The 21,075-nt window shown below is 39.4% G+C and overlaps 1 protein-coding gene across 1 annotated transcript in view; it reads left to right on the top strand.

The window, feature by feature from the left end:
* The window catches only part of LOC137235183 (uncharacterized), a 1,124,977-nt gene that overhangs the window by 528,687 nt on the left and 575,215 nt on the right, over nucleotides 1–21,075 (top strand). The gene's annotated exons all lie outside the window — the stretch shown is intronic.

Genomic DNA, 21,075 nt, shown 5'->3' with positions numbered 1-21,075 from the left:
ATTTAAATAAGAATAAACTAATTATTGTAAAAAATTTAATGAGCTGATAGGCCTTAGTTAAATAAAACACAATATTTAAAGTTGTGTTTTAGTTTTACTTCGTCGATATTTCGATTTCAGTCTGAAATCATCTTCAGGACTGTCAAACACAAATAGAAAAAGGGGACTATTAGAATAATATTCTATTTTGCATATAGGTATATAATAAAGGAACTTACACATATGACTATGTTTGATCGACTGATCAGATGTTCAAAAATTAAGTATAATAAAGCATAAGAACGAAAGTAAACAATAGAAAATACCGCAAGTGTAAACAAATTTTTGCAATAACAATAATACATAGGACAAAGAACAATAAGACAGAAAAAAATGCATGAGCCATAACTATGGTGTTTAGTTGTTGTCATTGGATAGATTTTTAGCGAGATGTTGGCTGGACGCTGTTTGAATTTGCTGAGCACCGTGAAGCTTGCACTGCATGTTGTTGTTGTTTCAGCAATAGATGTCGATATGCATATGTACATTGGTCGGTGTCGCTTTTAAAATTCATTCTCTTATCATTAGGTGTGCTCATAATATGGAGCATTTCCAAGGTAAAACGCTTATTATAATGTTTCTCAATATCCAAAATAGAAACATTTTTGAAGTCAGGATAGTGACCAGTATCCTTACAATGCGCTGTCAAGGCCGTCTTATTGTCCGAAGCATTGTTTCTAAGCTTTATATTGGACTTATGACCGGAAATCCTTGTCTCTAGCTTTAATTTGGCTGTCCCCACATATACCTTATCGCATAAGTGGGACCCGTCACCGTTGCATGGAATTTTATAAATGATGTTGGATTTCTCATCTTTCGAGATTCTGTCCTTTGTATTGCTGTAAACCTGTCATAACGTATTGTTATATGTGAACGCTAGTGTAATTTTCTCTTTATCATATAATTGCGATGTCTTTATTCTCTCCGATATTCCTGGAACATATACTATAGACTTGTATATTTTACTTTTCGTTTCACGTGTTACCTCATCATTAGAGATTCTAATTTTGAAATTTCGTATGAGTTTGTTGATGAGATTACTGTGGAATTCATTTTCTTCTAGAGTTTTCTTTATAATCGCAATATTCTTTCCGTGGTATATTCTGTCGCTAATAGTGAGTACCCTACTGATGAAGTTTTTGGCTGTATTTAAAATTGTTTTCCTTCCATGGTGTGAGTTGTAGTTGATTAATCTTCCCGAAGCTGTGGGTTTTTTGTACCAGTCAAAATATATTTTATTGTTGTGCGTGTTTATTAGCATGTCAAGGTATGGTAGTTGACCGTCTTTTTCGACCTCCACTGTAAATCTGATGTTCTTGTTGTAGCTGTTGAGTTCCTTCAGCATATTCTCTACTTCATCCGTTTTGACAATCGCAAATAAATCATCTACATATTTAGTTAGTAGGCGTGGTTTACATTTGGCTTCCATCTCAAATCTTGTTAGCAGCTCTTCCATGACGATGTCTGCTATGACCGGGGAGACTGGGGAACCCATGGGCATTCCTGTCCGTTGTTCATATATCTTTTCATTGTATTTGAAATATTTATTCTCCTTTATACAAAATTTGACAATCGTTAAAAAAAGTTCCCTTGTTAACGTTGTGTACTCTTTTATTTCATCCCACTTTGAAGAAATGATTTCCAAGGCCACACCAACTGGAATGCTTGGGAACAGGGAGACTACGTCGAAGGACACCAAGCATTCATCATCATATATGTACGTGCCCCCCACTTTGTTTTTAAATTCTGCCGAGTCCTTAACATTATACTTGGACGACATAGTAACTTTTTCAAGAATTTTCACGACATATTTACATAAATTGTATGACGGGGAGTCAATCGAGGAGCATATAGGCCGTACAGGTATATTTTCTTTGTGGATTTTTGGTAATCCGTAAATTCTCGGTGTGTTTGCGTTTTTACATAGTAGAAATTTTTTTTATTGGGCATCTATATTGCCATTGTTGAACATTCGTTGTACTAATTCATTGTTTTTCTCCTGTAATTTGTCCTTGTCGGCATTAAGTATGATTAACTGTTTGTTTTGTTTGAGGAACCGTTTTGTGTCTTCTAAGGTTTGGCATATAAATTTGTCTCGGAATGAAGTCGTTTTTTTCTTTAAGTGATCCTGTATTAGTGTCGTGAAATTATTTCTGGCTATTTCTTGCATATCTCTATCTTTTACAGTTTGTGTGATGTTCTCCCCGTCTGCTATATACTTAAATAATGGAAACTTCTCATTATCGGACGCAAGGGCGTATTTTGGGCCAAGGGATAATAGCCACTATATGTTGTGTGGGATTTCTATCGGTGTTAGGTTTCGAAACCATTGTGGGACTACCCTAATATTTAATTTTTCCATTTCTTTTTGTCTTAGTTTTTCGTACTTGTTGGTTTGTGTCTTTTTGATATTGTTGGTAAGTTTGTCCAGCAGTACATTTTCACTTTCGAAAAACTTTATTGAGTGATGCAAGTCAAGTATATGAGAAATCTCTGTTTTCATTTTTTCCGATTCCCTCCTTTTTTGTCTTAGGAGTTCATGTTTGATACATATTATGATGTTTAACAATTTTATTTGCACTTTGCTAATATATGTGGACACTCTGTTGGTGAACTTACTTGGTATCCTGCTGCTGCTGGTGTTGTTGCTTATGATGTACATGATCGTTTTTGTTGCATCACTAATAAAATTCGGTGTTAGTCCGCTCCGCTTGCACCTCTCCAAAAACTTGGTCGACTAGGATAGTTTTGTAATTTGTTTGGGTATTTGGTAGAAGCTGATTGTAAACTGGATTTTAATAACTTAACGGCTCGAATATGATTTTGATAACGGCCCAGCTGTCTCATAGTTGTTCAATAACAAATAATAGGACATGATTTAAATAGTGAACAATTGGAAAACCTTTTAGAATGTGGGACCTACGAACTCTAGAAAAAGCCGATTGTCCAACGCGGATTGAAAAGTATGTGAAAAAATTTCGATCTGCAATTTGATTTGGATTCCGAAGTTATTTTAATAAAGTATATAACAACCGTTACCGTAAATTTTACATATTTCTCAGGTCTTAAGCGTGAAACGCCACCTACAATCACAACGCTGATACTTGAATCAAAAAAGCTGGCACATTCCATACTACCTACCATACTATTTACCTATCGGCGAACCTCTCGAACCCGAAGAACTCAAGCGGTATTGCATATTGGGCACTTGGCGTCAAGTGATGCTCTTGTACGAGAGCGTGTTGCTGACTTGCCATCAGAAATTGAAAAGTATTGGCCAAACCGGTAAGTGTTTTCATATTTCCATACAACGCTAGATTATAAATTGAAATACTTTGTTTCATGTATGTTAATGAAACAGTGCAGCTGCTACATGAGTACAATGGCCGACTAGCTTCTCAAGTGGAGGAATGTACAAAAAGCGATTCACTTTTGCGTGATTTTCAAGCAGCACAAACGTAGAAGTGGCCCAGGTTGCAACCCGTTTATTGATAAGTGAGACCTTTTCTACAAAAAAAGCTTAGCTGCGATGTCTTCATCGAGTGGGGAGAACTCTATAATCGACGATAAAGGGGTATCTTCATCTATAAGTTTCGCAGCCTCTACATCTAGCTCCATCCAAAAATGTCATAATTTTTGTACTTGAATATTAATTTTGTAAAATCACGGATAAAATAAAGGTGAGCCTCAAAGAGCAATTGAGCCCTTTTTACTTATATACAGCTTCTAATGAGGGGAAAACAGAAGCGTTTATAAGTACTTACCTCCAAAGGAAAATATGCTAACGTATTTCGAAAAAGGATAATATTAATTTCTCATGGAAGGAATTTATAGAGAATAGGGTGTAAAACAAGTTGTTCTGGTTTCCGGTAAAAGTCAGCTGCCGACCGGTAGATGGCTTTGCAGCTGGTCGATGGATGGTTCTACAAAGGCCTTTATAAGTTTTCAGACAGTATACAACTTGAGGATTGCGAAATTTGTGTATCTTCAGAACTAGTCACAATAGATAGGTTTGAGTATAAAATGAAGTTAAGGGTTGTTTGGTAGGGTTTTTACTGTCGCTAATTATTTTGAATTGGCTCTTCAATTATTTAGTCGCTTTCAATCAAATTGAGAGCTACATTCTCATACGTTGAATGTTGGCGATTGTGAAACAGCAGCTAGCAACATTACTGTAAATTCGCTATGGCGTTACGTAAAGGGTATGGGAGTAAAATTTCGTAGACGGATTTTTGCGATTAGACATTTCATTTGCTAAAACTGTGTGTGCTATGATACTATAGTATCTACACCATGTGCAAAGTAAATATGGATCTACTTATAGGCAATAAATGAAAGTCTTTATATAGCGGCTTATGTAGATATACTAAAAGTTCTTCAATAAAGCATGTGTCGAGCGTTTATATTTAGTGGAACTGCACTTGTGATGATCAATTTGCAACTTTCTTTTAGAAAATCTTTATAAGTTTTCAGACGTAAAATAGGTTCCCCATCCAGCGCTATGGCTGGAGACCAGGGTTCTGTTGTTTCAGGGAGCGTGCCCAATAGTTCCCTTTGAGACTTGAGATTGTGCTAAATTCTGTTGGCCGAGTGTATGTGTTCTGTGACAGACCATTAGTATGCGTTAGGGTTCTGTGGCAGATCGGTTCGCCTTCTGCGGTAGGCTTTTCTGGTATCCTCGTTCTGGGATAACGAGTGAGTTGTGGGTTGCTTCTTAAAAATTGGAAATAAAATAGGCCGCGGGCCTTTATGCTCTTTGGAAGATATCGGATCTGCGTTAGGTTATGGGTTGGCCTCGCTTCGGGTGAACGAGAGATGGGTTTTTGGTGGATTCTCGATAGGAAGGGGGATTTCCGAAAGGAGGAAGAGGAACGGAGGGATTGTTATGAGGAGCTCTTGGCCTTCTCGCCATCCATCTCTTCCGTTGGAAGAAGGTTCAGTTTCACCAAAAGTCGTCTGACTTGACACTTCTCGGTTATGAGGTCGACTACGTGAACTCGGTTATCTTCGCCGGGGTGTACGTTGACGACTCGACCTGACCTCCATTATTTGGGAGATAAGTTGTCCTCTTTGAGGACAGCGAGATCTCCCACTTGTATGTTTTGTTTGAGATGCTTCCACTTCACTCGTTTTTGAAGATCGGATAGATATTCCAACTTCCATCGCTTGCAGAAAGTATGATGGAGGGCTTTGAGTTTCTGCCACCGATTGATCATCGAGGCAGAGCTCTCACTAGCATCTGGTTCTGGCGGAGCCATTAGGTGGCCGCCTGTGAGGAAATGGCCTGGGGTAAGCGGCTCTATGTCCGTTGGGTCATTGGACGCCGGGCTGAGCGGCCGCGAGTTCAGGCATGCCGCGATGCGGCACAAGAGTGAATGGAGTTCCTCGAAGTTGAATTTGTGTGGTGAGGCTATCTTTTTGAAGTGGCTTTTGAAGCTTTTCACTCCAGCCTCCCACAGCCCTCCCATATGGGGAGCGCCCGCAGGGATGAAATGCCAAGTGAGTGACTGGTGGCTGTATTTTGAGACAGCGTTCTCTCGCGCTTGTGAGATGAAAGTCTTGAATTCTGATCGTAAGGATCGTGACGCTCCGACAAAGTTCGTACCGTTGTCGGAGTACATATATTTGGGGCATCCGCGACTGGATATGAAACGGGCAAATGCCGCAAGAAATGATGGTGTGTTGAGGTCAGTAGTGGCATCCAGATGAATTGCTCGTGTGGGAAAACACACGAAAAAACAGACATAGCCTTTGGATAGTCAACACCCTCTGCCGCCGTAACTTTTAATGTCGAAAGTTCCGCCGAAGTCGACTCCAGTATTCGTGAATGCACGGCTGAATGTCGTGCGTTCGCGAGGGAGAATACCCATCAGCTGGGTCTGAGCCCGTTTTCGATGTATGCTGCAAACCGTGTAATTGTGAATGACTGCCCTAACCATGGTTTTTACATTAGGTATCCAGTATTGGGTGCATATCAGACGCAACATAAGTTGGTTTTCCCCATGCAGACTTTGTTGATGAAACATTAGGACTGTCAGACGGGATAAACTGCAGTTGTATGGGAGGAGGATTGGGTGGCGTTCATTAAAAGGCAAGTTCTGTGACGCCCCGAGTAACCCTCCTACCCGAATGATGCCATCTTGGTCTAGGTAGGGATTAAGTGAGAGTATTGCACTTTTCCCTTCTATTGGTTTTCCGACCATCAAATCATTATATTCTGAACTGTAATGTTGTTTCTGATAGATTTTAATTAAAATTCGTGTAGTGGACTTAACTTCATCAGGGGAGATTAAGTGCGACATGACATGGAATGAATTTTTTGTTTCGGGGTGAGTTCTTCGGTAGAAACTCATAACGTATGATAGCCCCCGTAATACCCTAGGTAGGTCGGAAAAGCGTTGAAGAATATCGGTAGTATTTACGGTTGTTGTTCCGCAGGTCTTCGCCCTCTTTTTCTCTACGGAGGTGATGTAGTCAATTTCTTGTGCTGGCCATTGGGAAGTGTCTTCTTGCAGCCAAGAAGGTCCCTGCCACCACAACGAATCGTTGACCAACTCAGACGCAGGTAGTCCTCTAGTGCCTAAATCTGCTGGGTTGGTCTCTGAATTCACGTGCAACCAGCCCTTATTTCCGACCATGTCGATGATCTTGGTGATCCGATGTGCGACGAAAGTGGACCAAGAACAGGGCGGTTTCCTTATCCATGCGAGGACGATAGTTGAGTCCGTCCAAAGGTGAACTTTCACTGGTCCCAATTTGAGGTTCGTGAGAATTGATTCAGTGATTACCGCTAACAGCACAGCTCCGCAAAGTTCCAAACGTGGAAGAGAAAAAGTTTTCACTAGGGCTACTCGAGTCTTTGCTAGCAGCAGGTTTGTCCACATGTCATTATCCGTTTCCGTTTCCATGGATTTGGATGTCGGTTCCTGGAGAAAAATTGACCCATCTAGGTATCCTTATTTTATCGATCTCATGGTAGTGGTCGGTGAAGGTTTTCCATCGTTCTAGCGTACTGGTAGATACTGGTTCGCCCCAAGCGGTGCCTTCTAACCATATACTCTGCATGAGTATTTTTGCCACACTGACCATTGGTGCCAGCCATCCTAAGGGATCGAAAAGTTTGGGGATTGCTGATAGTATCGCTCTCTTCGTAATGTTTTCCGGGTTGTCCAGCGTCCCTGCTTTAAAATAAAATAAATCTGAGTGGGCATTCCATCGAATGCCTAATGCTTTCACTGAACTGGTATCTTCGAATGCCAGGAAGTTTTCACTGAGCAGGTCTGCTTTGGGGATATCCCTTAGAATGTCCTTTGAATTGGATGTCCATTTGCGAAGTGGAAAGCCCGCTGAGTGTAGGACTTGACGAATTTCATCTCTGGCTTTAATGGTCGATGTGATCGTATGACCACCCGCTAACACGTCATCTACATACATATATTCTCGCAGTATGCTAGCCGCTGTAGGGTGTGAATTTGATACGTCGTCTGCCAGTTGTAGGAGCGTTCTTATTGCGAGATATGGAGCGCATTCATTCGGGGGAGTGCGATACACAATGCGTTGAAATTTGGTGTTATTTTCGTTCACCCAAATTTGACGATACATCTTTTCGATGTCGCTATTGAAGACGAAATGGTTTAGTCTACATCGTAAGGTAAATATGGGTAAATCGGCTTGTAGAACTCGGCCTGGGAGGAGAATATCGCTTAGGCTATTACCGTTGGCCGTAGGGCTCGTGGCATTAAATACTACCCGTACCTTTGTAGTGGTACTTTCTGCTTTGAAAACGGCGTGGTGGGGCAGGAAATAATGATCCGAATCGTCAGATGGGATATTCTTTTTTAATTTTTCCATATGTCCGAGCGTTTCATATTCTGACAACACTCGAACATATACTTTAACTAAATCTGGATTTTTTATTAGCCGCCCCTCATTCCGGAAGAATTGAGAGCATGCGCGTTTCAGGGACGGTCTTAAATTAATGTTATTGAGGTAATCCTGCTGTGATACGTTGTATCTTCCATCGTTGTTTCTTTAAATAATTTTTCGCAATACTTTTCTTCAACATTTAGTACTTTATGTTTGGCCACATTTTCTACCTCCCAGAAAGCTTTTAGTTAGATGTCTAACGCAACCTCCTTGTAGAAACACATAATGCTCTTCGTTGTATTCGGTGATTCGATACGACCGGTTAGTATCCAACCGGACACTGTCTCTTGGGCTAAGAGTGTGTTTAGCACATTCTTTTTTAGACCGCTCATTATAATTTGGGGATATATGTCTCCGCCAAGTATGAGGTCTACGTCTTCGTTGACGTAGAACCTCTTGTCTGCCAAAACCAAGTCTGGGAATGCCTGCATCGTCATGGCATTGATATGGCAGGATGGTAGATTCCCAGTGAGTTTGGCTAGAACTAGAACTGATGTAGTCAGGCTGAAGCAAGGATCCACTGGTGAACGTAATTCAATATTGGATGCTTCTTTCACCTGAGCTGACACCGCATTTGTGATGCCTGAAACCTGGGCATGCATTTTCTTCACTGGCAAATTGATTCTACGTTTCAGTCTTTCAGTTATGAAGGAACATTCAGACCCAGAATCAATTAATGCCCGCGCTAAGAAGTCGGTACTATTATGGTGAATGTGTACGCGAGCAGTTCCTAATAGCACACCTGTGCTGGAATTGGCATGGCAGGATTTGACATTCTGATACGTAGAGGAAGGTGGTTGTCCCGACTCCTGCTTTTTCCGTGCCTGTACCGAAGGCACGCATATTTGAAAGGATTACGCACCGCCGGTTTCTGAAGTGTGTCCGCATGAAGGAGCGTGTGGTGACGAGCGTGGCATTTGGAACAGTTGTACGAACTGGTGCACCTCGTCACTGTGTGTCCTGGGGATAAACAGTTCAGGCAGTCATTTGTGGATTTAACGAAATTAATCCTTTCTACCGGGGTTAAATCGCAAAACCGTGAACAGTTGCGTAATCTGTGCATGTAGATTTGCACATTTTTCACATTGATATTGTTGTTTTCTTGGATATTTTTGTTTGAAAAGTACCAAGTCTTTTCGTAAAGGTTTCTGTCGATTGTCGCAACGTGTTTGATTTTTGCACTTTAGAAGTGGCATTCCCTGTGAAACCAGACACGGTTTCAAGTGTCTGAAAACGATTTGACAAGAATTTGTCCATATCCTCCTACTTGGATATATCCGTTTTGTGGTAAATGCTCTGCTCCCATAGAGTCAACGTATTTTCAGGTAATTTTGTCGAACATAAATAGGCAATAATCGCAACCCAATTTGAAACATCTACCTGATGGGTTTTTAAGAATGCCAAACAATTATTTATTTCGCGCTGTAAAGTTTTAATTGAGCTGCCGCACTCACTATCTATCCTTTTCAGATTAAACAAAATTTGTAGTTGTGAGTTTACGAGAATCCGTTTATTCTCGTATCTCTCACATAGGTTTTTCCAGGCTGTTTCGAAGCCTTCATTTGTCAAGGGACATTTCTTTACGATATCCTTTGCCTCACCTTGAGTTTTTTGGTTAAGGTGGAACAACTTTTCTACCGAGCTTAGGCGACTGTTGCTTTTATAGATAGCCGTGAACAGGTCACGAAACGTTGGCCAAGATAGGTAATCGCCCTTGAATACGTCAGTATCGCAAGCTGGCAGGCGGATACTATGTTCGCGCGCGCGATCTCCTTCGGATCGAACCTCGCTATCTCTTTCCTGCTTCAATTTGGCTTGAAGTTCAGCCATATTCGACATGCATCGCAGGAATACGACATATTTCGCTTTATGCTTTATCCTGACCGCTGCAATTTTCTTTGCGTCAAGCGTGTTAGAGTCAAGTAACTGCTCGAGGGCGGTATCTGCTTTTTCCCACTTAACTTGCAAGCCTTTTTGCTGTATTGACAGCGTGAGTACTGTGTGCAGAGCCGCATTTATGTCATTAAATTCGGCCTCGAACTCTATTATTTGATCGGCCAACCTGATATATGCCTCCATATTTCTGGATGAAAATTTGTGAACAAATTAAAACAAGGGGATGTAAAACTGAAAAAACTGTGCGAATCACCCAACCAACAAGAATTAAATACGAGAAGCTTTTATTAATTGCTTTGAATTTGTTAAATTTTCTGACTTTGCAGATTATTTTGTGCCGTAAAACAGAGAGCATGGGTGAGCAACACCAATGTCTTTTGCATGAAATAAAGAAGTGGGGCCACTCGACAATACACTTTCGATTTTTTGTTATAAAATAAGTGCGCTCGTTGATATGAACTCATACTTATATGCACCTCCTCCTTGTGCTGTGTCCGGAGAGCCTTACTGTTGGTGGGGGGACAGACCAAATAGTCACAAGAAATCTTAAACGACGCTAATGCAACGCGTTTGCACTTATTTTTCTTTTCGGCACTAAATTTTTTACACTCATCGCGGTTAATTAGAAATCACTACACGTATAGCACAAAGTATATGGTTTTGTTTTTACACGGCTTTTGTATAGTTAATTATAACAACAAGAAAAATGTGGCAAGAAATATTGCACTTACTTTGTGTCTATTTGCTGGTTTGGCGTGGCGTTGACGTGGCAAGTTGGCTTGCGATGTTGCAGTTGCTTCAGCTGGCTTTAGCTTTCTCGGTTGTTTTGCTCGCTGTGATGTAAGTATAATATACCTTCCACTTTTTGGTGGTCGAACTGAAGAGTGTGGCAAAATTCTCCGGAAAACTTGTTATGACAATTCCAAGATGTTTTTAGTCAGTTTTAGTGTATCACCACGCGTGTATATCATGTTTTTATATGGATGTGGACTGTATATAGGCGCTTTAATTCCTTTCTCGGAGAGGTAGGACCAAAGGTTCGGCAGGGGTGCGTTTGCTCCTGGAGGTAGGTGGGCACACCGGGGTCGATCTCAGTGAACGTACGGTGTTTGAAATAAAGAAAGAGCAGACGATAATATCTCGTTATAATGATATGTTTTATTGGGTAGATAAGAAATATACAGGAAAATATATTACCTTGTGAATAAACGAAATAATAGGGCAGAGATCGCTGGCGGCAGATGTGAGCTGGTTGGCTGCTAAAATCCACGAGGCAGGTTGTATCGAAAGCGACAACCGTTGACCCGCAATATCCTCCGTTATGTAGGGGAAAGGCACACACACATCAACCCCGACATGCATATGCATGAGTGCTGAGAAAAAGCATACAAACACGTGCATGTACATGCATGCACATACATGTGGCGGTGATGGTGTGGGTGGCTATAAGTTAAAGTCGAGTATCGAGTATCGAATTGCAGAGTTGCATTAGGGGGATCGCAATCAGATGCGGAAAAGTTAGGCATCCTGCCTAAACAGGGAGTTTGCGAACATAATGGGTCCTACAGATGGCAATTTCGATATTTGCAGAGATTTACGAAAAACTTTTTCTATTAATTATAAACAAATAGAGAAATATTTGTTAACAAAAATAGGCCTATGCACTGCGGCTGATCAATACGAATCGATTCATAAACCTTTTAAATGATTTTACGTATGCTAAGAATGCGAAACAGCCTGTCAATTGATTGTATGGAAATTTTTTTAGCGTATTAATATATAGATAGTGGGTAATATACTGCCTATGCAATATTTCGACCTAAAATCGAAAACGTTTTTGGGTTGTTTTTTTACGTTTAATATACAACGTGAAATTTTCCGATTCAATCAAGTTGCATTTAAATAATAATAAACTAAGTTGAAATAAAAGATAATATAATAAAATAAAATAAGTAATATCAAAATAAATTAGCATAAAAGACAATCTACAAATTTTAATATAATATCTTTGTAGCAAATTTATTTATTTTTTGTTCACTATAAGACGTGCTATAACTAAAATGAGCATAAAATCTGGAAATGCAAAAAACATTTGGGTCAAATTTGCAATTAATTGTTATAAATAAATAAATTTATTGAGTTTGAACCAAAGTTGACTCATTATTTCTGATTTCATTTTTTTAAAGCACCTAAAATGAAAAACAAAAAATCTGTTAAATAAAGATCTATGCTTTTACGTGTAAGTAAAATTTGTCCAAAAAAATAGGCCGGTTAAGTTATTACTTCTCTTTAAAGTTTTTTTGTGCGCTAACAATTATTTTAGGACAATTTTTAAGGATTTTGGTACAAACCAATATAGGTAATTGGAAATAATTTGAAACAATATTTTATTTCAACAGAAAATGAACGAAGCAGTAGTTCTCTCACCGTTTGGCGTGTACAAATATATACATATGTAGAGATGAACAACTGAACGCAACAATTGAGAATTTGGAGCTATTTACTCAGGGGGGTTTGTGAACATAATGCGTCCTACAGATGGCAATTTCGATAGTTGCACAGATTTTCGAAATTACAAAAAACTGTTACTATTAATTATAAACAAATAGAGTAATATTTGTTAAAAAAAATAGGCCTATGCACTGCGGCTGATCAATACGAATCGATTCATATAACTTTTATATGATTTTACGTATGCTAAGTATGCGAAACAGCCTGTCAATTGATTGTATGGAAATTTTGTTAGCGTATTAATATATAGACAGTGGGTAATATACTGGCTATGCAATATTTCGACCTAAAATCGAAAACGTTTTTGGGTTGTTTTTTTTCGTTTAATATACAACGTGAAATTTTCCGATTCAATCAAGTTGCATTTAAATAATAATAAACTAAGTTGAAATAAAAGATAATATAATAAAATAAAATAAAAATTATCAAAATAAATTAGCATAAAAGACAATATACAAATTTTAATGTAATATCTTTGTAGCAAATTTAATATACAACGTGCTAAAAGATAATATAATAAAAAAAATAAGAAATATCAAAATAAATTAGCATAAAAACAATAAACAAATTTTAATGTAATATCTTTGTAGCAAATTTATTTATTTTTTTTTCACTATAAGACGTGCTATATCTAAAATGAGTATAAAAGCTGGAAATGCAAAAAGAATTTGCGTCAAATTTGCAATTAATTGTTATAAATAAATAAATTTAGTGAGTTTGAACAAAAGCTGACTCATTATTTCTGATTTCATTTTTTTAAAGCACCCAAAATAAAAAACAAACAATCTGTTAAATAAAGACCTATGCTTTTACGTGTAAGTAAAATTTGTCCAAAAAAATAGGCCGGTTAAGTTATTACTTCTCTTTAAAGTTTTTTGTGCGCTAACAATTATTTTAAAACAATTTTTTAAGGATTTTGGTACAAACCAATATAGGTAATTGGAAAAAATGGGAAACAATATTTTATTTCAACAGAAAATGAGCGAAGCAGTAGTTCTCTCACCGCTTGGCGTGTACAAATATATACATATGTAGAGATGAAACATTTGAGCAACGCAACAATTGAGAATTTGGAGCTATGTACTCAGGGGGGTTTGTGAACATAATGCGTCCTACAGATGGCAATTTTGATAGTTGCACAGATTTTGGAATTTACAAAAAACTTTTACTATTAATTATAAACAAATAGAGAAATATTTGTTACCAAAAATAGGCCTATGCACTGCGGCTGATCAATACGAATCGATTCATATAACTTTTATATGATTTTACGTATGCTAAGTATGCGAAACAGCCTGTCAATTGATTATATGGTAATTTTGTTAGCGTATTAATATATAGATAGTGGGTAATATACTGCCCATGCAATATTTCGACCTAATTCCGAAAACGTTTTTGGGTCGTTTTTTTCCGTTTAATATACAACGTGAAATTTTCCGATTCAATCAATTTGCATTTAAATAATAATAAACTAAGTTGATATAAAAGATAATATAATAAATTAAAATAAGAAATATCAAAATAAATTAGCATAAAAGACAATATACAAATTTTAATGTAAAATCTTTGTAGCAAATTTATTTATTTTTTGTTCACTATAAGACGTGCTATATCTAAAATGAGCATAAACTCTGGAAATGTAAAAAACATTTGGGTCAAATTTGCAATTAATTGTTATAAATAAATAAATTTAGTGAGTTTCAACAAAAGTTGACTCATTATTTCTGATTTCATTTTTTTAAAGCACCTAAAATGAAAAACAAAGAATCTGTTAAATAAAGACCTATGCTTTTACGTGTAAGTAAGAGTTGTCCAAAAAAATAGGCCGGTTAAGTTATTACTTCTCTTTAAAGTTTTTTTGTGCGCTAACAATTATTTTAGAATAACTTTTTAAGGATTTTGGTACAAACCAATATAGGTAATTGGAAACAATGGGAAACAATATTTTATTTCAACAGAAAATGAGCGAAGCAGTAGTTCTCTCACCGTTTGGCGTATACAAATATATACATATGTAGAGATGAAACATTTGAGCAACGCAACAATTGAGAATTTGGAGCTATGTACTCAGGGGGGTTTGTGAACATAATGCGTCCTACAGATGGCAATTTCGATAGTTGCACAGATTTTCGAAATTACAAAAAACTGTTACTATTAATTATAAACAAATAGAGTAATATTTGTTAACAAAAATAGGCCTATGCACTGCGGCTGATCAATACGAATCGATTCATATAACTTTTATATGATTTTACGTATGCTAAGTATGTCAATTGATTGTATGGAAATTTTGTTAGCGTATTAATATACAGATAGTGGGTAATATACTGCCTATGCAATATTTCAACCTAAAATCGAAAACGTTTTTGGGTCGTTTTTTTTCGTTTGATATACAACGTGAAATTTTCCGATGCAATCAAGTTGCATTTAAATAATAATAAACTAAGTCGAAATAAAAGATAATATAATAAAATAAAATAAGAAATATCAAAATAAATTAGCATAAAAGCAATATACAAATTTTAATGTAATATTTTGTAGCAAATTTATTTATTTTTTGTTCAGTAACGTCTTAGTGCTATATAGAAAATGAGCATAAAATCTGGAGATGCAAAAAACATTTTGGGCCAAATTTGTAATTAATTGTTATAAATAAATAAATTTAGTGAGTTTGAACAAAAGTTGACTCATTATTCGTGATTTCATGTTTTTTGAAAGCAACTAAAATAAAAAACAAAGAATCCGTTAAATAAAGATCTATGCATTTACGTGTAAGTAGAATTTGTCCAAAAAATAGGCTGGTTAAGATATTACTTCTATTTAAAGTTTTTTTGTGTGCTAAAAATTATTTTAGAACAATTTTTTAAAGATTTTGGTACAGACCAATATAGTTAAGTGGCCACAATGGGAAACAATATTTTATTTGAACTGAAAATGAGTGAGGCAGTAGTTCCCTCACCATTTGGCGCGTACGAATATGTACATATGTAGATGAAACACTTGAGCAACGCGACAATGCAGCCTTTGGAATTTCGAATTCAGGGGGTTTGTGAACATAATAGGTCCTACAGATGGCAATTTCGATATTTGCACAGATTTTCGAATTTACGAAAAACTAAAATTAAGATTAAAATATGTTTTAGGTGACCTTTTTACTTTGATTTAATCAAACTGTGATTTTTGCCGGCTCAAGATCCGTCTTCAGGGGCTATAACGATAACAAACAAATATTCACATATAAATCTGAATACAATTAGGATGCAATTTTTCATACATACATACATTAATTGTCTTGTCCGATACACTACACTTGTTAGTTCGCCATGCAGTTCAGAACTAATTTTTTCGTGTGTCAAGTAAGTGTCTATAAATATACCAACATACCTGGCTATACAAACTATACTGACAAAGTGGACAGACATAAAGAACACACGGATATTCCAAAACACCTTTTTATGGAAATTGTGAAGTTTTGCATATCGGAAAATAGATATTTCAAGTATGAAGAAATAATTTATACGCAATTGCAGCACGTGCCATGCAAGGCAGAACACCTTGCTCCATCTTCCGACGGCACAACCAAAGACAACTCCTCAAAGGTGGACTCAAAACGCCACCGACAACACACCTTCAACCTCACAGCAGGCGAGGGCAAGGATGGAGTCTGAAAAAAGGCAAGATAATGCTAACAACGCCACTTCGTGTCATGCTAACACAACTAAAGGGGTGTTATTAGGAACAGGACGGGTTAATATACACTACAACGGAGTGAAATTTTTTGCCAGAGCGCTGACTGACTCTGGGTCCGAGTGCTCCTTCATAACAGAAAGACTCAAGAAGGGAATAAATCTGCCATCCAAACGTTTGCATGTGCAAGTCTCGGGAATAAACAATACGCTATCCGCGCAGGTAAAGGAATCGTGTTCGATTAACTTAGGTTCGCTTACAGACCCCTTAGTAAGCATCGATACAGTGATCCTAGTCCTGCCTCAATTAACAGGGGACCTTCCGGCTTGCCAAGTTAGCGCAACGACTCGGCAAGCGTTCCCTGATCTGATTCTAGCGGATAAGAGTTTCTTCATTAATGAACGAGTCGACCCCATACTTGGAGGTGACATTTATCCTCAGATAATACTAAACGGTATACGGAAGAACGATCTAAATACGCTTCTCACCCAAGAAACCGTCTTCGGTTGGATTTTAACCGGTCGTGCAGAAGCACCTCACCCAACTAATACACGGGTATCCTTTTTTAACGAAATTAGCTTAGACAAGCAACTAACCGCTTTCTGGGAACTTGAAAACGTACCGTAAAAGGGTACTTAACGAAGAGAAATCCTATAGCGGGGAACTTTTCAGAGCTACAACAGAAAGAAACTCCGATGGCAAATATATTGTCGCCCTTCCATTTAAACAGGATTTTCCTAACAACATCTCCTTAGGGCCTTCCCTAAATGGCGTCTGCTCCCAATTCTACCGGAATGAGATGCGTCTAGCCAAGACACCGGCCCTACAGACAGAGTACAATGGGGTACTAGCGGAATATGAGACATTGGGACATATGTCAAAAGTTCCAAAAATCATACCGATTGCTACTTCTTACCCCATCATGCGGTTATAAAAGAAGAAAGCACCACGACAAAGGTTCGTGTGGCATTCAAGGCTTCGAGTCCCACAGCCAATGGCACAAGCCTAAACGACGTACTTTATACAGGCCCAGTACTTCAGGCCGACTTAACGATTCTACTCCTTCGATGGAGATTCTTTAAACATGTTTTTAATAGCGACATCGAAAAGATGTAGCGGCAGATATAGGTAAAGCCAAACCAAACACAATTCCAAAGAATAGTTTTTCGCAACAATCGAAATTACCCTATCAGTATCTACGAATTAAAGACAGTCACCTTTGGAGTCATTTGTGCTCCTTATCTGGCGTCATTGGTCATTGTTGCCAAATCATTATGCAAAACATTTGGCTAGAAGGGACTGACTGGGACGAACCAGTGTCGGAAGAACCCTAGACCGATGGCATAATTTTATGCAGGAATACCCCTCCATTAAAGAAATTCGTATCCCACGTTCTGTGTATTTTACGCCAACCAACGACGTTGAAATACACGGCTTTTGCGACGCCTAGGAAAAAGCTTACGCCGCAACAGCTTTTTTGCGAGCAAAGATAAAGGATGAGGTCTAGGTTAACCTATTAATAGCAAAAACAAGACTAGCACCCGTTAAAACAATTTCCTTACCCCGATTAGAGCAATGCGGTGCAGTGTTGCTGGCCGAAACCATCGAATCAGTGCGCGAAAATCTGAGTTTAGAAAATTTCAATCTACACCTATGGACAGACTCCACGATTGTTTTAGCGTGGATAAGAAACCCCCCTTGCTCTTGGTCAACCTTTGTCGCTCATCGAGTAACGAAAATAGTAGAAAAGGTAGGATTTGTTCCTGGCACCACGTAGAATCCGCATCCAATCCTGCAGACCTCGCCAGCCGAGGACTACCAGCGAAGGAGTTAGTCAACAACTCTTTGTGGTGGCAGAGACCTTCTTCGTTACAAGAAGATAAGACAGAATGGCCAATACAAGAAAAGGACTATCGGACTAACATAGAAGAGAAACGGGTGCAGGTTCATACAACTTCAAAAATAAAAGAGAAAGAGGACATCTTCGAATGGTTTTCCAATTTATCAATGGCCTTGAGGGTCATATCTTATGTTCGAAGATTTATCCAAAGAACCAATCCTAAGACAAAATCTTCCTTTAAAGCGGTATCGTACTTCATTTCACCCAACGCAATTCAGGCCACGTCAAGTCGTTTAATAACTATCTACCATCGGAAGCTTTATTCGGAGGAACCTTCGAGTTTAAATTCCGGGAAACTCATCGGTTCAAAGAGTGAAATCCTGACTTTTACCCCCTTGTAGATGAAAAGGGCATATTGAGAGTGGGCCGTCGTCTTTCAGAGGCCAAGGATCTTCCCTACAGTGAACGGCACCCGATCATTCTGCCGTATGACTTCCGGCTCACACGACTTCGTGTTCAGTTCATCCATACAGACACCCTGCATGGGGAGAACCAACTTATGTTTCGTCGCCTACGCACACAATATTGGATCCCTAAGGTCAAAAGTATGATCCGATCGGTCATACATAATTGCAAAACGTGCACAATATTCCGCAAACGGACCCAAACCCAACTTATTGGAGATCTACCCTCAGAACGAACCAACTTTTCCCGGGCTGTCACCAATGCGGGGGTAGATTTTTCCGGACCATTTGTCATCAAATCTTATAGCGGAAGAGGATGCCGCATGTCAAAGGGTTACGTCTGCCTCTTTGTCTGCTTTGCAACCAAGGCTATTCACTTGGAAGCCACTAGTGACCTCAGTACTGCCGCATTCCTGGCAGCTTTCGATAGGTTTGTTGCTCGGCGAGGATGTCCAAAGAACATCTACTCCGACAACGGAACCAACTTTTTCGGAGCCTACAGAGCTCTCCGCTCAGAACTCAAAGCTTTTCTGGCAGACGCTCTCAACCAAACTCTATCCAAGTACTGTCACCAAAACCTGACATGGCATCTCATACCACCAGGAGCTCCTCACATGGGCGGACTATGGGAGGCAGGGGTTAAAAGCTTCAAGAACCACTTCAAGAAGATCGCTTTGGATCACAAATTTACCCTTGAAGAGTTCAGCACCTTACTTTGTCGAATCGAGTCCTGTCCCGATTCGCGACCGTTAAGCCCCTCCCCCAACGAGCCGTCTAATTTGGAGCCACTTACTCCAGGCCATTTCCTCGTTGGAGGGCACCTATTAGCTCCACCGGAGATCGACGTCAACGAGAATCGCGCTTCTCTCGCCAATCGATGGGAGAAACTTAAGGCGCTGCATCAAACCTTCTGCAAACGGTGGAAGACTGAGTATCTAGCCGAATTGCAGAAGCGCTTTAAGTGGAAGCATTCACAATAAAACCTCAAACAGGGGGACCTAGTCGTCATTAAGGAGGATAATCTGCCCCCTAACGAATGGAGACTGGGTCGGATAGCCAACCTTCACTATGGCCCCGATAACCGAGTTCGAGTCGTCAAACTGTATACGGCAAGGGGACAAACCACCAGACCAATTACGAAATTGGTTCTACTACCAACCTCCAGTAAGGGTGAGGGAGACTCGTAACACCCAACCGTTATAACAACCCCCCCCCCCCTCTCTAAGACTTCTAGGCAGGGACTCCCACCAACGCATCGCGTCACCCTAAGAGCGCAACCTAGGAATAACCAAAAATTCCGACTCCACGTGGAAAGCTCGCACTGAGGATCCTAAAACCTCTCTAAGCACTGTGTGCCACACCGCAATCCTCGGGCTCGGCACGTGAGCGAACCTATTCCAAACCAATTTTTTAAATCAATTTTCAAACTACACAAAAGTCATGACACCACGTGCGAAGCTACCACTGAGGATTCCAAACCGCCGCCGGCACTCAGTGCCAACCTCGGCATCCTCGGACTCGTCACGTGATCGGACACCTAGCAATCTAAACTAACTTCACAAGTATTCGCCGCGTGAGGCTTCCCTTGAGGATTCCTACCACCCTAAGCATTGTGTGCCACATAGGAATCATCGGGCTCACCACGGGAATCTACACTTTTCTCCAAACCCCACGCTTTTGGGTGACGGAGATGAAAGGTATAGCTACCGGGAAACTGTCGGGGGAAAGGGAGAATCCAGCTCTTGTTCACCCCGAACGAGGCCAACAACCCGCTTAACCCAGCTCTCGTTCACCCCGAACGAGGCCAACAACCCGTATAACCCAGCTCCCGTTCACCCCGAACGCGGACAACGGAATCCTAACGCAGATCTACTATCTGCCACATAATACCATTGAATCAGCAATTAAACGCCCCCCACACACCGATATCAATTCTAGAAAAAAGGAATGTGCTTGGAGAATTCTTATAATAATGAAGAAAATCTCTATCAGTAAACACCGAAGATTGCGAAAACTGTAGACGGGATGTACACGGTTCCGATGATGTATCATCAGCGGTAATCGTGCGCTTCAGTTTCGATTTCTGTGCTAAATGGAGTGACCATTTGAAAATAAATACTGATTTAAATATCATCTTATATGTATTTCTGCTGAAACTCTTCGCATCAACTAAAACCAATGAAATGGGCTATTTCAAAGCAACAAGAGCTATCGTACCACCGATGCTTAATCCCAGCAACCAAACTCGCAGAATCCGAAAGCTGGGAGGAGCTAAATGGCACAGCCTGTACTACCAATACACCTCAATCTTAACGCGTTCACGTTAGACCGAGAAGAACTATAACTTGTATAAAAATGGTATTTCAGACAATTTGGCATGTATGTAAACCCAAACATATATGGTGACCTAGATATTTGACTATGCAACCATATACGGATGGGCATTGTGAAGACATTCTGTTCCGTTCTCGAAGCAACAAGGACTACATTGTCGACGCAAGGTACCAGTGATCATTCGAGGCACTGCACCAAACCAGAGTTTATCTTCTCTTATTCATCGGGAAAGCATGTGCAATTGCGTGTAAACCAATAGCGAGATACTCAAAATTCCTCATATCACCTAAACTCCTGAAACAATTATGAAACATCATTCCTTACATGGGTTATGCTTACGCGGTTATCACGCAGGGCGGGTTTGAAAATCAGGATATT

Source organism: Eurosta solidaginis, chromosome X (genome assembly GCF_040869045.1).
Source record: "Eurosta solidaginis isolate ZX-2024a chromosome X, ASM4086904v1, whole genome shotgun sequence".
Lineage (NCBI taxonomy): Eukaryota > Metazoa > Arthropoda > Insecta > Diptera > Tephritidae > Eurosta > Eurosta solidaginis.
Note: the sequence above shows the minus strand (reverse complement) of the source record. Positions and strands in the feature narration are given on the sequence as shown.